Raw genomic sequence first — 18,082 nt, 5'->3', positions numbered from 1 at the left:
TTTTTCTTTCTTTGTTTTTTTTTTTTTTTTTGTGTATGCATTTAGCTCAGTATGGCACTCAAAATATTATGGCGATAATTTTTCAATATGGCCATTGCTTAGGTTAGTGACTATGCAGAGCACAATGATGCCATTTTGCTAGTTATTGTACCTGCGGCCTAGGCACCTGAAATTGCTTCATCTCGAGCCCTGAGGATTGCCAAGGAGTATGATGGAGAAGGTAAATGGCTGTTAAAGCTGATTGTACAGAGATCTATGATAGTTTTAATGGCAGTACATGAGATATCAGACACTTCTTTCATATTTTTGAAGACATACTTTCCTCCATTGTGTATCCGCCTCATCTCTTTTTTTTAGGTGTTTTGTTATTAAATTTAAGTGTTCGAAAGTTCTTTTCTCATGTTGCTTTGCTACATATAAAAAAATTTGCTTAGAAATGTTACAAGAATAAATGTTAAGGTGCAAGTGTAAATGGTGTAAATGATACTGGTTTAGTAGATCCAAAATGTTTAAGGGTGCGAATAAAAGCTGTTGGTGGGACTTGTACTTGTTAAAGAGATAATTGATGTAAATCAGTGAGACTCATGCTTTAAAAAGGTGTAAATAATAAAACTTGATTGGACTTGTGCATAAAAAGTGATGAGGAGAACTCCTTTTAGTGGGTCCCATTTTAATCACTTTTTGTGGGGGTAAAACTTCATAATTTTCCCTCCCATGTTTTTTGTTTCAAACTCGTTGAACAGGGTAAATGTTATTAAGGCTCCGTTAGGAAAATAGTTTTTTTTTGAAAAGTGAATTTTAAAAAAAATGTATTTTAGAAAAGTGAATTTTAAAAAGGTATTTTTTGATTTTTGGTAGTGTAATGGAAAATAAATTGGAAAACATTTTCCAGTGTTTGGTTATGTTATGGAAAATGAGCTGGAAAATAACTTATTAATGTTTTATTTTTTCAAATTTATTAAAATAATGAGAAACAAATCTTACAAATTAAAAATTTGAATGAGAATGAAATTGAAAAAAAATATAATTTTATAAATTATCTCAAATAAAATAAATAATAATCAAAATAATAGAGATCAAATCTAAAAAATTAAAAAAAATAAAAGGTGAAAAAATTAAAATAATAATAATTAACATTTCATAAATTATTTCAAATAAAATAAGTAAAAATTAAAAGAATGATGACCAAATTTGATAGATAAAAAATTTCAATAAAAAATAATAAGGAAAAAACAAATAGCAATTATAAAAATAAGGACCAAAATTAATATAAAAATTAAATTTTAAGAGATGAAATTGAAAAATAAATATTCAAAACAAATTATATATAATAATCAAAAGTTTGAGGATCAAATTTGATATAATCAGCAAATAATGATATTTCTAAATTTTTCACAATTTCCGGAAAGTGTTTTCCGCCCAAATTTTTTAGGAAAACACTTTCCTGAAAACCAAGCCAAATTTTTCTTTGACTGGAAAGTGTTTTCCGTTAACCAACTTTTCTAATGGCAAACAAACACATAAAAGTTTGGAAAGTGATTTCTTGAAAACAACTTTTCAAAAAATAAATACAGCCATGAAAGGGAAAATTATCTCAAATATAATTTTGGTTCTTTGGTAATAGAACCGTTGGTGTAATTAGTAAAATAGATCAAGCTGCTTCAGACCAGAAATCTCTTGGGGCTGTTCAGGCTCTCTTACTAAATCAGGGGCCACCAAAAACTGCTGATATCCCATGGATTGCTTTAATTGGTCAATCAGTTTCAATTGCTGCTGTGCAGTCTGGGAATGAAAGCTCTCTGGAAACTGCTTGGAAAGCAGAGAATGAAAGTCTCAAATCCATACTGACTTGAGCCCCTCAGGCAAGCTAGGTAGAATAGCTTTAGTGGATGCTCTGGCACAGCAGATTCGTATACGCATGAAAGTTCGGCTTCCAAATCTCCTCTCTGGATAATTGTTTTATACTTCTCTTATGGCCTTTTCTCTTTCTTTAAGAAATTTTATTGTTTCCTTACCTTACCTCTTATTTAATTAATTCTCTCTATTGTCAGTGTTCCTTGTATTGCCTCTCAATGTAATGTTCTATTACATGTGCTTGTCTTGTTATTAGCACACAGCCAAGGAACTTCTTGACATGGATTTTGTTGTTATTACTGTTGATCTCCCTTGGTACATAATTTCCACTTTGGAGTAACTGGTGCATTTTTTCCTCCTGATAATGCCACAGCTGGTCTGTAGACTGTAAGGAGACAAATGAAAGTGCTTTGTTCTGTTAACAACATTATAGATAAGGGTGGGATAAATTTAATCAATTATTTTTACCTTTTTTTCTTTGTTCAATATATGAAATTATGCTTCCTTTGTAGGCTTCTATTTGTTTTTTGGTTACTCACATATTTGCCGTTTGTATCTATGCAGCTTACAAGGGAAGTCTCAAATAGTTCAGGATGAATTAGTGAGGCTTGGGGAGCAGATGGTTCAAAGTGCTGAGGGAACAAGAGCTATAGCTTTGGAGCTTTGTCGTGAATTTGAGGATAAATTTCTCCAACACATTATGACGGGAGAGGTGAGTAGGCAGATCAGTTATGTATTGATGTTATACTTATAAAAAACGTAGTTCTTCATGGATCTATGCACTATGCTGTTATCTATGAATCTTTATACCCATGCTTATTGTTCTTTTCTTCTCCTCAGCTATTTCCTTATTCCTTGTGTCACTCCAATGGCCTAGGGTTTTTTTTTTTTTTTGGTTTAAATGGTAGATATCTTTTTTAAAAAATCCTCTGATGATATTCTTGGTTTTGTTTCTCTAAGTGCGCCCTTGTAAAAATTTTAACATTAGCTATTTGCTTCTGTTCTATGAATAATCAAAACTAAAATATGCTAGGTGATGCAGTTAATTAATATCTTAGTTGTTACAAGTATTACTTGAGAAATGGTTTCAATGAAGTTTCATGATCCGAAATATTAGCTGTTATTTCAAATATTCTGCTGCAGGGTTCTGGTTGGAAAATTGTTGCAAGTTTTGAGGGGAATTTCCCAAATAGGATCAAGGAACTTCCTTTGGATAGACACTTTGATATCAATAACGTGAAGAGGGTAATTGTGCTGCTTTTCATCACTTCCTATTTTTGCTACATGCTCTGTTGCTTTTAGGAATATTTATGTAGCATCACAAAATGTTTTCTACTGTGTGTGTTCTATCAGATTGTCTTAGAGGCAGATGGATATCAACCATATCTCATATCCCCTGAAAAGGGTTTGAGATCCTTAATAAAAATTGTGCTGGAGCTTGCTAAAGAACCATCACGTCTCTGTGTTGATGAGGTAAATTACATTTTGTGTACCGTTGAGACAAATGGAAGGGTGGGAAAATGAGGTGGTGTTGGAGCTTTCCATGTTCTTTTCATTTGAATGGGGATCAATGACACAAACATTCATTCTATCGCAGATTTCATTTTCATGAAATCTATTTTCAGTGCACTGCTAACATTAGCAGACATAGTCCAGAATTTTGTTGGCTGCAAAGCATAAAACATACAACCATGGGGAATAGTCAGTTTATGTGAACGATCTGAAAACATACTACTTCAATAACACATTCCAGCAGCTAGGTTGTGTCACAGTGCTTTCTATCAATGTAACCAGGCATAGAAGTAAAAACATGTTTAATGCTTTCATTGTATGCCTTCTTTTCATGAATCCATGTTCTGTATATCCGGTTTATTAATTTTCTCATTGTTTTTAACAGGGCCAGGGATATTCTTTATCAGCAGATATACAATATGTTGATGCACGGTGGGAGATACCAGTAGTGCTTCCACTTCGTGACTGTACTTCACAAGAGCTGAATTTGTTGTGCCAACTTGATGGGTTTGTGATTCAAACTTTCAGCTATTTCATACTGGATTCTCTTTTGTCCTTTAATTTTCTCTGTAGATATATAATCGGTGTAAAATTATTTAGACTACTACTGAATGGTGGTTCATCCTGGCAGGGCAGTCTAAAGACTCTGCAACTGTTTGACAGTACTCCCTCTGGAATCAACGGTTTGATATCTTCATTTGTGAATGTCTTGCAGGTAAAGAAGTTCTGTTGCTTTCATAACAAAATTTTTTTCCTCTGGTGTGCATGTGTGTGGGAGTTTATGCTTGATAGAGTTCATTTTTGCATTGTACCCAGAATGTTACTTGAGTTGTTGAAGCAGATAACATCTGCTTTTTTTTCAACATTGAAAGTACTTTCTTTTTTGCGTGAATATCATACTTTCTCTTTAAGAAGAGAACTTTTTTCCATTTTAGTTTAAATATTTCTGCTCATGATTTTCTTGAATATTAACTAGCAAGTCACTGACAAACCTTTTGGATTCTAGGAAGAAAATTCTTCTCGTGAGTGCACGATTTTACGGACAGCTGGAAAGCTTACTCCATTTGAATTCAACAGGATTCCTGAAACTGATAACTGCAATGTTCCTTTGGCTATTCGAAGGCGTCAAAAGAGATACAATCTAAAGACGAAGGAATCTATTTCCTCAGAGTTGTTCTGTCCCATTTGCAATGGCCCCCTCAAGAATTTTAATTCCTTGAATTTGAGCAGTCTCAAGAGTTGCCAAAGCTCAAGGTTTAATGCTGCTTGTTGTTCAAGTTGCCAGTTTCAGATAATTCCCAAGGATCCCTCATCAATGGAGAATTTCTCTTCTCTTCTACCACAGCAAGTGGTTGACAGAGCAAAGCATGGAAATTGTAGCAATTTAAGTTTGCTAAGGTGAGAATCTACAATTTTCATCAGCATTATTTTCTTTTTTAGAGTTATAACGTGGGAATAACTGGGATTTAAGTATCTTTACTCTCAGCACATTTGGTGGCTCTGGCATAAACAAGTATAAGCACACAGCTTTGGCTTGCCACCGTTCAGAGTTCAGAATATTGACTCTGTTTTAGGGCTATATGCAAAAGGCTTGTTTGCTCTTTTTACCCCCTTGCGTTCTCTCAAATTTCTGCTCTGGGTATCTAACATCAGATGTGATTCCTTATCTTGTGTAATTCTGAAAGAAATTTTCTTCTTGCAGGGAGCAAATTCAAGATTGCTTGCTTTCAGACAGTGAAGATGAAACTTGAATCATGTGCCTAATTTCAGAATTCTCTCTTTTCCTAATCGTCACTGGTTATTTGGTATTGATACTATAGGCACTTCCAGGAAGACCGCTCTGGGTTCCAGCTATATCTGGCATCAATCCCGTGCTTCCCAAATAACCTCGTATGGTGCTTCTAATTCATTATTGCCCTAGATATCATTATTCTTGATGAAATGAACTAACATTGTAGCTTGTATTTAAGCTGGAATTATATCCTTAAATGACCTGAGCTGTGATCTTTGTGCGCAAGGGCACGCACAAGAGCGTCATGCTCATGTAATTCCCTGGAGGCCATGACACAAGCTGCTTGTAGTGAATGAGAAACATGTCTTGTCATTATTGTTGTAGGAGTTGTTACCTCTTATCTTCTTGTCATAAGAGCTCACAATTTCGAGCAAAAGAAAGTAGGGAGTTCCTTCATCAAAGATAAGAGTGAGGTGAGACTTGAGGACTCTCTGTTGAACACCAATAATTAAGAAAAAAATGGTTTGGTAACATATGAAATCACTCCTTGTCCTACTTCATGAGTTGCACTTTTTCATATCATGTCAAGGTTCTGAAGCCAGAACAGTAGCAGCTAAAAATTGCAATTCTGTATTATTTACAATTCTTTTCATAAGGTTTTAACAATTTTTTTTAATAGACAAATGGCATGTCATCCATCTTATTTTTTTACTTAGCAAACAATGTGTCTTCTAGTCAAATCTTTGGCCTCCTTTGATACAAAAAAGTAGTTTTTTAACTTTAAAAATTAAATTTTTAACATGTTTTTCCACGAAAATATCTCTAAAAACATTCCTGAAATTTCAATAAATCAATTTCAGACATCAAAAAACTTATAATCACTCTAAAAAACAAACTTTCACGGGAATAAAGATATTGTTAATATTTGTAATAGTAAAATTAAAAATATTTTTACTTGTTTTGATTTCCCTTTTACGACAACAATACTTTTATTTTCTAATATGGCTTATCAACTATTTTATCTTTTATTTTTTTATAATTATTTTTCCTCTCAAATTTGAGGGAAAGAAACATAAAATAAATAAAGTTTAAAACTAAAATGTGAAATCCTCAAAATACAAGGACCAAAAATGAAAGAAATTAAAAGTTCAAGAATTAAATTGTAGTTTCCCATGCCCCATGAGCAGTAAAAAAAGGTTTTCTTGAAGTGTTTAATCTAGTCCTTGTTGTTTCTATTTTTTTATTAATAAAATTAAATGCTTTTTTATTATTATTTTGTATTATTGAGCTTTAATTTGAGGTAGAGACATTTTGTCATTGCGAATACACCACAGCATATAAATCAAAATAAATTATTAAATTTAAAATCATATGAACTTAACATAGACATAAAAGGATGAAATTTTGAAAAACAAATTAATGATTAAAACTAAATAATTGTTCGATGAAAAAATAAGTATCGAGTGCAACTAAATATTTATACAATATTCATTGCCAATTGAGTAAGAAATTTTAATATTCATATACTATTCATTGAATTTCATAAATTCATTTTACAACTATTATTTATTATTCAATAAAAGATAAAATAATAATACATATATTCAAAGCATATATATACGAAGTTAGGTTTCAAATGAGGTTTAGAATCAAGTTTCATATAGTATTAATAACTCATCATATAAAATGTCTATACATAAAAAAGTAATAATAAATTATTGAGTCAAACGGATATATTCTTTTCACAGTGATATTAAAATAAAATTAAAAACAGGGCCCAAGCCCACATCCCATTTTAAGTTTTAGACAGATTTCATATTAATATGCCTGGAATTTAAACTCTAATCAGTTAAACTACTTCTTTAAATTTTATGTGTTTTAATCTGATTTGTATTGTCGGATTTTTATGCCGGAAAGATAAGCACAGTCCCGTAATTATAGCTCAGTGTTTATATACAGTCAAAAAACTGAACCAATTAAATATTTTTCTCTGTCATTTATTCCTTAAACATAGGAAACCTTTTCCTTTCCGTACCAGTACTAGTCGGGTTTTGCTGCATCTCACTCATATATATTCTCATCTTACATGATTTGATTGTTATACACAGATTTCAGCTATTAACTTAGTCTTCTCTCTACCCTTTTTCAAGAAAAGTTTCTTTTCAATCATGGAGGAAAATAATGGCCTGTCTGGTACGTTCATCAACAATAGCATGATGAGACTGGTTGCAAATAGCCGTGGAAGCAACAACAATGACATGCAATTTGATGCAAATATCCTCAGCAATGGCGATAGCAATGACATGCAATTTGATGCAAATCTCCTCAACAATGGCAGCAATGCCATGCAATTTGATGCAAATCTCCTCAACAATGGCAATGGCAATAGCAATGCCATGCGATTTGATGAAAATATCGTCGGCAATGCCATGCAATTTGATGCAAATATCCTCAACTATGGCAATAGCAATGCCATGCAATTTGATGCAAATCTCCTCAACAATGGCAATAGCAATGCCATGCGATTTGATGAAAATATCCTCAGCAATGCCATGCAATTTGATGCAAATATCCTCAGCAATGGCAATAGCAATGGCATGCAATTTGATGCAAATATCCTCAACAATGGCAATAGCAATGCTTATATTTCCCCTGGCTCTTTAGTTGATGATCAATTTTGTTCACCTAACAATGCCATGGTGATGGCTTGTTCATCTTCTAACTTGATTAATCATAGCGGCCAACCACAATCACAGGGATCCTCTAGTGAGTTTCAATTTAATTTACTATACTATAGTAGCAGTTTAATGTCTTGTTTTTCCTTGAAAATAAGATTTTTACTTGTATAGCAATTAACCAACTTGTGAGTTATATATTGACATGCAACTAATTGGTTTTTGTAGGTCAGGTTAATGTCGATGATGGGTTAATGTAGATGATGGGGACTACATTGATCCATATTTTTTTACCTTACCAATCGGTGTGAGGTTTTGCCCTAATGATCGAGAGTTGGTTATGGAGTACTTGATGAAAAAGGTCAGGAATGAAGCATTGCCCAAGAATCGTATTCATGAGGTTAATATTTACGAATACCATCCTGCAATCCTTACTGGTTAGTAAATACATTGGTTGCTTATTTATTTTTCTCTTGAGATCTTATATACTATATAGTTAATGCTGCTGTGTGCACGTATAGCAATGTTTCTGCTGTTCCCCTTTGTATCCATGCTACAATATTGATCCATAAATCATGCGTCTGATGGAACAATTTCTTTTGATTTATGTATGATCAGAGATGTATAAGAGGTACGCGGAAATACATTGGTCTTTTTTCACTACTAGAGACAAAAAGTACCCCAATGGGACGAGACCTAGTCGAGCAGTACCTGGTGGATTCTGGAAGCCTACTGGAACCTCAGCTACATGCGTCTTTGATGAGAACAAAAACCCAATAGCAAGCAAAACGCCACTGGATTTTTATGAAAGTAAAGGAAAAGAAGGTAGAACAGAGTGGAAGATGCTTGAGTACTTTCCTAAATGTATGGATATTCATTCAAGCAGCGCTGGAGGCATGAGGGTATGAGTTAGCTATTCTTTTTAATATGATTCCTTGTTTTTTTTTTCTTCTAATGGACAAATCATTTTGTTGCAGTTGAATGACTGTGTTTTATGCGTAATATACCGCAAAGGAGAGAAAAAAAGTGGGGCCGCGACCGCAAACGAAGAAACTTAGGGCAAGTTATCTTGTTAATGGAAATTTTTATTTTCCTGAATTTTCTCACGACAAACAATGCCATGATGAGCATCTCTTTGCCTCCTAACATGGTAATTCGTCACAACCAAGCATCGAACACATTCACAAACAAGCTCTGGTTAGCATCGTACTACCATTATTACAGAGATATAGGCTCATGCTCGTTTTTTTTTTAATAAAAAATAAAAGGGTTAGTTTTAATATAGTAATCTGTGTATGTTTTTCTTTTCAATAGGAGGCTTACTGTGCTTCTGATAAAATCAGCCCTCTCCCTAGCACAATTTTGCTATAGTATGAAATAAAGCACTGCATCATTGCCTAAAATATTAGGAACTGCTTTTCATAAAGTAGTGCGCTGAAAAAAACCAACCAAGATATCTATAATTTGAACCTGTCAATTTACAAGTTTTTGATACACAGCTAAAATGTGACGTCCGCTTACAGCTCGTTTTTCTGCTAAACAACATGACACTAGGAAATAATATATGAGATGTTCTCTCAATCCATTGTATGTCTCAAAAACGCCCCAATGTCTTGAACAAATGGATTAACAAACCAGAAGCAGTAAAAGTGATAATCAACATCATAGAATGAAGAAAAAAGTACATGTATGAACTCACGCACATGAGCAACTGAACAGAGATCAAGAAATTTGAGAAAAGAATTCCTCCAACTGATTCTCGCCTATCACCACACCAAGTTGCTGAGTGAAAAATGAATTGATCAAATCAGCCTCCATATTTGTTGATTCATCAGATGCACGGATCTCCATGTATTACATTATAACATGACACTTCATTCTTGTAGTTAAGATTTGAATGTTTCCACACTTCTTTTCTCCCCATATTTGACATTGATGATTATGGTGGTTGTGAACATCAAATGAATATCTGACTTGTGATCTATTAATGTTCTATAACACTTACTTTGTTTAATGGTGCACTGAGTTTTGATGTCATGCTTTGAGCAATCATATGCTGTGATTTTGTGTTTTATGAAGGCATTATGTTAACTTCTACTTGTTTCTCATTTACCACTTGAAAAAATGACTTGTACAATTTTTTGTTTTGAAATTGACTTTCTGAAATTTTCATTCAGATGAAACTGATTTGAGGTAGAACTTGTTTATTTCATTTTGGCAATTTGTTTCAAAGGTCTATGATCAATACCTGGTTCTGTTCTGTGCTACTGATGGAGTTCCTTCCTGACTTATAACAGGTACATCGTGTCCTGGTGCATATAGTTTCTGCTGCTGCAAATTCCACACCAGGTCTTGGACGATACACTCTTTTCAAGAGAGAGGTATGTTACTCTATAATTACATGTTCTATGATTTATGCTGCAGACTCTGAACCTGCACAAGTACCCATCACGGTTCAAATATTATTCTTTTTGTAAAGTCTATCGTTTCTTTATTCCTTTTGTAAGGTTGTGGCCATTGCAAGTGCTGCTTTAGATGGGTTTATGAATGAAGCAAAAAAGATGGTTGTTGCATTGGTTGATATGGAGAGAGCATTTGTGCCCCCACAACATTTCATCCGTTTAGTGCAAAGGAGGTATTGTGAACAAGCTTGGCTGGTATAGATCTGAGTTGCAATCATGGTTTTCTTGTAATCTCTTGGGTATGATGGCTCAATTTCTAGGATAACTGTGTAATTGTTTTGCTATGTGATGGCATGATTATCTATCTCTGGTTCAATCACTTGAAAAAGTGCAAAAATAGTAAAGCTGTTTAATGTAGCGTTTCCAACTTCTGAATTAATTCTGTTGTCTGTATATTGCGTCGGTGTGCCTGAGAATATCATATGTTTTGGTGCATATGCAAGGATCTTCTGTTCTATTGCCTCCTACATTTGTTAGTACTTCTCTGAATGTTAACTTTTAGCTTAATTATTAACCTTTTAGGATGGAAAGACAGCGCCGAGAGGAGGAGCTTAAGAACCGGTCCTCAAAGAACGCAAATGATGCTGAGCACGCCATATTAAACAGGGTAGTGTGTTCATTTCAATGTTTATTGGAATAGGAATTTTAACAAAAATGTGTCATTTATTTCTGTTGTGTTTTGTTGATGCTCTACCCTGTTTTGTTTTATACATTCTCCTTAGGCGACTAGTCCTCAAACAAGTGGAAGTTTGAAATCATTGAAGGAGAAATCCAATCCGGCAGAGAAGGAAGTGCAGGAGGGTTCTGGTTTAAAGACTGCTGGTCCTGAAGGAGAAATAACAGCAGGTGTATTGGGTTATAGTATTTCTGTAAAGATGTTTAGTTCGACTATGGGTCCTGTATATAACTGTTGATTACATCTGTGTTTTGTGTTCTATGCCAATATTTTCTGAAATTTAAAGCTTGTCGCTTTCTAAAATTGAAAATCTTTTGGGTCATGGACATCATAATTTCTTCATTTCTTTTATGTAATTATAGAATTTGAACTACCCTAGAATTTTAACTACCATTTCTTTTATGAAAGTTGGCTTGACCATTAGTTTTTCTGGATTGTTACACAGAAATGGGTTCCTGAATTTGCGCAGGGAACTAGTTTAGAATTTGATCTTCACGTGAACAAGCCTTCGATTTATAATATGTGCAGTGTGGAAGATGTACATATTTAGTATTAACTTTCAAATATCTCAAATTACATTTTCAAAAACAGGCTTGAAAATCCTCTTTATATATATATATATATTATATAAAATTGAAAATCTTTGGCACTTGAGAACTATTTATTAATAAAGTTGTCTTTCCTGTCCAATCTTCCCCTGAATAATTCCCGTCAATTTCCTAATGAGAAAGTTTCAATTTTAGTGAGCAGTTTGCATGTAATTTGCAGATTTTCTATCAAAGAAAAGTGCAAAGACTAATGGATGGAGCAAGCGATGGTTTGTTTTGAATGAGAAGACTGGGAAGGTTTGTAATTTTTTCTCTGGTAAACTTTGTTGCACGTTTCTTCTTACATATTATTTTGTGAACTCTGTTTTTATTTTGTTTAATGATTACTGTAAGACTAGTTTTTATGTCTCTGTATATGTGCTGGTTAAGGAAACTTAATTTCAGGCATTCACTAGATAGTGTCACTTCAGTTTTTGTTGCTGCAAATCACTTATAGATGTCAAGTTTGTCAGAGAATGATATTACAACATGTTAAATGTGCGCACCTCTATGGTCTAATGGTGTGAAAGATACTTGTGTTTGCACTCTCTAATGTGCATCATCCATGTATCAATTTTAGAAAAATAAGATTTGGAAAGTAAGTAGTGCGGAAACAGTTAATCTAGTTGCTATAATTGGTAGTGTTTAATCTTGCATGTCTCTTATTTAGATGATTGGTAGGATTAAACTCATCTGTTTTTTATTTAACAGCTTGGTTACACAAAAAAGAAAGAGGAGAGACATTTTCATGGTGTCGTCACTTTGTAGGTATGGTCAATTATCACTCTTTTGCTTCTGGATCACCCCTAATTTCATGGTACTCGATTTTAGGTATCCTTTTCAGCTTTTTATTTTAATTTTTTTTTTAAACTAGTTTTGGACTTCTAAAATGTTTAATTAGTAGTATATTATGTAGACTGCAATGGAGGAGAGCCTTTACGGATGCATGTTTTGTTTTGGGGGAGGTGTTAAGCTCTGATGAAGTATTGGTCTATGGTGTGTGAGGTTTCTAGAAACAAAAATTATTTAGGGATTGGATAGGAGCAGTGCATGAAATGAAAATTCATCAGAGCAGAGCTTGAAATGAAAATTCATATGTTAGTAGATGTGCTTTTATTTATTTGTCTGTTTACTACACAATGTTGGCTCAAATATCAAATGTTCAGGTGTTAAAGAATAAAATTGATGTTATGATCACCATCTGAATTCAGGTGTGTTTTAGAGATGGAAAAAGACTGCGCATCTTTAGATTCTTTTCTGGTGTAGGGGATTCTTCCTTAACTTGCAATTTTATGTTAACAAGCATTATTTTGATCCAACGTTGAATCGAACTGAAATTTTATTAAAAGAGTATAGAGGCATTGTTTTCTTTAGAATCAAAATTCATACCCATTGGAGTTTAGGGGGGCCTTCAACTAAGGCCCAGAAGTTACTGTTCGGGATTTGCTATATTTTCTTAATTGATTTAAGATTTTTTTTTTCTATTTGAATTAGAACTCTTTTATTATTTTTCCAGCTTTTTTTATGACTTTTTACTAGCATATAAGCAGCCTAGAAGAATTCTAATAGGGAGTTTTTTATTAGAATATTTGTGTGGTAAAATGTTCAGTAACAAAATTTTGAATTAGGGTTTGTGGTGTGATACTATTCGATAAAATTTTGTATTACTTGTTCTTGGTATCTTTCTTGTGTTTTTGTTTGTGCCAGTTGGTACTAGAGCTTTGTCATTTTCTTTATGGAAAAATAGATTATTGTCTCCAAAAATAGTGTTGCTCTATTGCCATAACGTATACTCCTGTAAATTGAAAAGAGAAAAAAGGGGGAATGCAGGGCTTTTTCTGGCACAATAATATTGTGATTCCATTGGATTGGCAGTGTAGCTGTCTTTGAAGGCCTGTTTCCTTCTCTTTTTGGTCATAGAATATTATTTATTTATGCTCTAGAAGGTGAGAACCAGTACACAGCAAAATGGTGCCTTTAAGATTCCAATACTTGAAACGTTTTACCAAGCATTGAGAGACCAGTTATCTAACCTGCTTTACCAATATCTTGGTGGAGGGATGGATTAAGTCTGGTGTGCAACCAAGTTGTTGAACTGTTTTTTCTTCTGGTATTTGTGATATCTAGTTTTCCTTTTAAGCAAGTGAAGGCCGCGTCAATACCTTTTTTATTTGTTGTTGCCTTGTGTGTCCTCCCAAATTGGCTCTGTTTCTATTTGCACTATACTTGATATAATTCTACCGGACACTACATGCATTTTGCAAGGTAATAACTGGATTAATCTATGGTCAATTATATGGCTGTGCATGCAAATGATTTGTCTCATCTTTTGTACTTCTCAAGTGGATTTTCTTTCTTCTTATGTTGTTTGAAACTGCTGTTACATTTCTAACTGTCCTTTTATCTTGCAGCTCACAGTGCTATTGTTTTGAAAGCTGAGAGCATGGCTGACAAAGTTGAATGGATGAACAAGATATCAAAGGTTGCTCAACCTTCTAAAGGAGGGCAAATGAGGGGTGTATCTCCTGAAGGTGGTCCTGCAATGCGGGAGAGTCTTTCTGATGGTTCATTGGTATGATTACATACTGCACATTGGTTCACCTTTAGTGAAATCCTCCTTTGGATTAATTCTCTTGCTACCTCCAATGTTTTCTTCGCTATGTATGCGGGTTGGTTTAGTTATGTATTCTGTGAAGCAGTTTGGTCCAGTAAGCATGTGCATAAAGGTTAAAAGTACAGAACTTGAACATTTCTGAGTTAGGCTTTGAAATTCATCAGAAACAAACTTGTTTTTTTGTGTGCAGGATTTGATGGCTCGAAGGCCTGTGGATCCTGAAGAAGAACTTCGATGGATGTCTCAAGAAGTGCGCGGATATGTAGAGGCAGTTCTGAATAGCTTGGCCGCTAATGTACCCAAAGTAAGCTTGTCATCATTTTTTTTTTGTTTTTATTTTCTCCTTATAGCTGCTCACTTATGAGAGGCTTTTATAATGCTTCGTAATTGGTCAATCAGGCAGTTGTTCTTTGCCAAGTTGAGAAAGCGAAGGAAGATATGCTGAATCAGATGTATAGCTCTATCAGGTATGGTGCAGTATCTTTTTCCGTATTTGATTACTTTTGTCCGTTGCTTTACTAGGAAGCTCATACATTGCTACTTGTTGGATCAGTTCATGTGATTATTATTAGTATCCTGTTACCGGTCACATGGATGCCTGTTCTACAGGAATTTTCCTTTGACTGAAACATAAATTTTGAAACTGTTTTTAAGGGAATTGTAACGATCCATTTTGTATTTGACTATGATTAGTGCTCAAAGCACAGCCAGAATTGAAGAGCTTCTTCAAGAGGACAAGAATGTAAAGCGCAGGAGGGAGCGTTACCAGAAACAGTCCTCTCTCCTTTCAAAGCTGACACGCCAACTCAGCATCCATGACAACCGAGCTGCTGCTGCTAGCTGGCCTAATGGTGATGGAGCAGGTTTGTTGTAGTTGAAAATTGTTGTTGAGATAGAATGGACACTGAAATGTTGAACTTTGATGAACATTGAACTGTTGAATTTACTGGTGGAATTATTCAAACCATTTCATGCTGTCTGCCAACAAATTTTTCCTAATTCTTCATGAGAAAGATGTGGAGTGGTCTATTTGCACTCTCCAAAGTCTTTCTTCACAATAATAATAATTGAATGGAAGAGAATTACCTTACCTAGCCTTTACTGTACTATTTGGAGAAGATTATAACCAGAAGAAATGTGATGAGGGGTGGTCGTCATCTGATAGGGTTGGGTAGCCCAATGATTAGCATATTAGGTGTTTTTCTCTTCATGTGATAGATGAAGCTGCAGTTTTCCTGCAGATATGTTGTGTTTTCTCCACCTGGCATGACGATCATTTCAGTTTAAAGTATGTTTTTTCAATGGATCAAATTTTACCTGGCCATCCATATGGATCATAGCCTCTGATTTTTGTTCAATTTTTCCTTTGACCCTGAGCTGCCATGCCTCTTTAAACACTTAAGAGTCTTCATCATTGATTGTTTCATTACATTTTCATTTCTCCTTTCAAGGACTCACTGTAGTATGTCTATTTTCCCATCCTCACTCACTCTTGAAATGTATGGAGGGAATATGTATTATGACTAGTTCATAGAAATAATTTTTCCGGGATAGTAATTTGTCATTATTATTAATGTCCTTCAAATTCTTGGATTACATTGCAGAGAGCAGCCCAAGCCCAAGGACAAATGGTTCAGCTGGCGATGACTGGAGATCTGCATTTGATGCAGCTGCAAATGGCGCTGTGGACTATGGCAGCATATCCAGATCTGCATCAAACGGCATTACAGCAATACAGCACAGAACGGTGATGTGAGCTCCCGCTCAAACTCCAGCAGCCGTCGTCGGTTGCCACCCACTCCTCCACGGTCTGGTTCTTCAGGTTACAGAAATTAAGCGGGGGGGGGGGGGGGGGGGTGTAGACTGATTCTAATTGACAATTCATACTTTCACTGCATTGTAGATTCTGCAAAACACCCATCATGAAGCATTTGCTTATTCCGAATCCTATACTTCAGAATCTTTAGAAGAGAAGAGGGTGTTTGTGTACATAAGACTATAGCTCCTCAATACCGGGTTCTTACAGCTTGCCCCAGATAGAACAATGGATGCAAGGAGTCCTTGAAATCCATTTGTTGTATATTTTGCTACGCTCCCTATTCTTGGAGTTCTATTTTTTATTTTTGAAATTGCTGTGTCATTTTTGCATGGCTTATGTGCAATTTTGCTTGTATGGATTCTGTTACATTTTGTGCCTGGTAACTCTGTATAACATTCCCGATATTCTCATCAAGGGAACCATATTGTAATTTCCGATTGCGACTACTGACAACAACCTCTTCACTTTGAAGTTGGTGGTTGAATGTCAGTGGTTACTAATTCCGATTTGCTGTTACTCTCGTTTCCTGTTGTTGATGACTGTAAAATTGAAGAGCTTGTAAATGGTTACTTTGAGATGGATGTTTTATATGTATATATTCTCTACAGGTATTGCATGAAAATCAAGGGAGGGAGAGGACAGAGGGAAAAGAAGAGAAGAAAGAAAATGGGGATATCGGAGCTGTGTTGTTTCTCCATTGACAACTTGAGCCGCCATGGGATGCAGAGGATAACAAGATGTTTTCCTTGGATAAAGCTGCATGGTGCCGCCTTCTCACATGCTAGCACTAGCACTAGCATATGGTTGTCAACTTTTTTTTTTTTAATTCAGCCCCTTGCCATTGTTTTTAGTCCTTGATTCTATGATAACTATTTAAGTTTTTGATTTGATCCTTGAATTTTTTATAACTTTTTAATTTGGTTTCAAACTTCATCTCTCTCATATGGGGAGAAAGAAAGGAAATGATAAGAGAAATTTTTTTTTATTTGGTCTTTGGTTTTGTTGTGGCTCTATAGTTTAGATCCAAACTTCATCGTGCACAAGGTCAATGAAAGCTTGACCATGTAGAAAAGAAGTAAAGGGAAATGAAAGAGATGTCTGGCTAAACCAGTTTAGCTCATTATGATCATCTTATAACCCTAATTGTGTATGTAGCGAGTTAGACCTGGTTCACAGAGATCGATTTAGTTGTTTTTTTATTTTACTCTCTGATTATTTTTTTATTTTTTGTTAAATTTTCCTTTAATATTTTATTGTTTGGTGTTTAAATCTAATCAAGTTAAGTAGGGGTTTAGAACGATAGCGTTTTGAAATTCTTTTAAAGCCAAATTAAGTTTTGAATAGGATGAATGAGTTAGAATTAGGCTTTTTGGTCAAATAGCACATGTCAAGCCAACTTCAACTCAATTGGATTTGGAATCCAAGCTATCTAATGGCCTATGAATTATGCTAGCAAATTATTTTTGTTTTTAATTTAAATTTTATTTTTTAGTCTAATTTTTATTTGTTATTAACGACTCCTGCTAGCTTTTTTTTGCACAATTTTTTTTTAAATTTTACTCAATTGTTGATCAAGCTTTCATTGCATATTTTGGGTTTTTTTTTTATTTTCAACTCAAAATTTAACACCGTTATATTTTTTTTTTATTGAATTGATTTTTTATTCGATCCACAACGTAGCACGAGCACTCAAACTAGTTACTAATATTACTACTTCTATACTAAAACAAAATATTTTTTAGTTGTTCAATAAAGAGTGAAGGTGTTGGTCATTGAATGGGAAAAGTGTTGTTTATTGGGTTGTGGAAAAAATCTAACTTTGGTCCTTGTTAGTTTCAACATTTACAATTCAGTCATAAAACTTTATAACATTGTATTGTTTACTATACAAAGAAAAAATCAATACTAATATACCAAAACAAAATATTCTTTTGTTGTTCATTGAACAAAAAGGTGTTGTCCATTGAATAATAAAAGTGTTGTTTATTGCGTTGTGGAAAAAAAATTATTTCTCACTTTGGTCCTTATTGTTTTCAACTTTTGCAATTCAGTCATAAAACTTTGTTTTATTCATGTTTCGGTTCTTAGATGTTGAGAGAGGAGATAAAAATTTACCTTCTAAAAACTTATTTTTTTCACTTTGGTCTATTG

The 18,082-nt window shown here is 34.2% G+C and overlaps 1 pseudogene; it reads left to right on the top strand.

Moving 5' to 3' along the window:
• The first annotated feature begins 1,613 nt into the window (after positions 1-1,613).
• On the top strand, positions 1,614-16,913 carry LOC133669945 (dynamin-2A-like; annotated as a pseudogene).
• Positions 16,914-18,082: the final 1,169 nt, after the last annotated feature.

This window comes from Populus nigra, chromosome 12 (genome assembly GCF_951802175.1).
Source record: "Populus nigra chromosome 12, ddPopNigr1.1, whole genome shotgun sequence".
NCBI lineage: Eukaryota > Viridiplantae > Streptophyta > Magnoliopsida > Malpighiales > Salicaceae > Populus > Populus nigra.
Note: the sequence above shows the minus strand (reverse complement) of the source record. Positions and strands in the feature narration are given on the sequence as shown.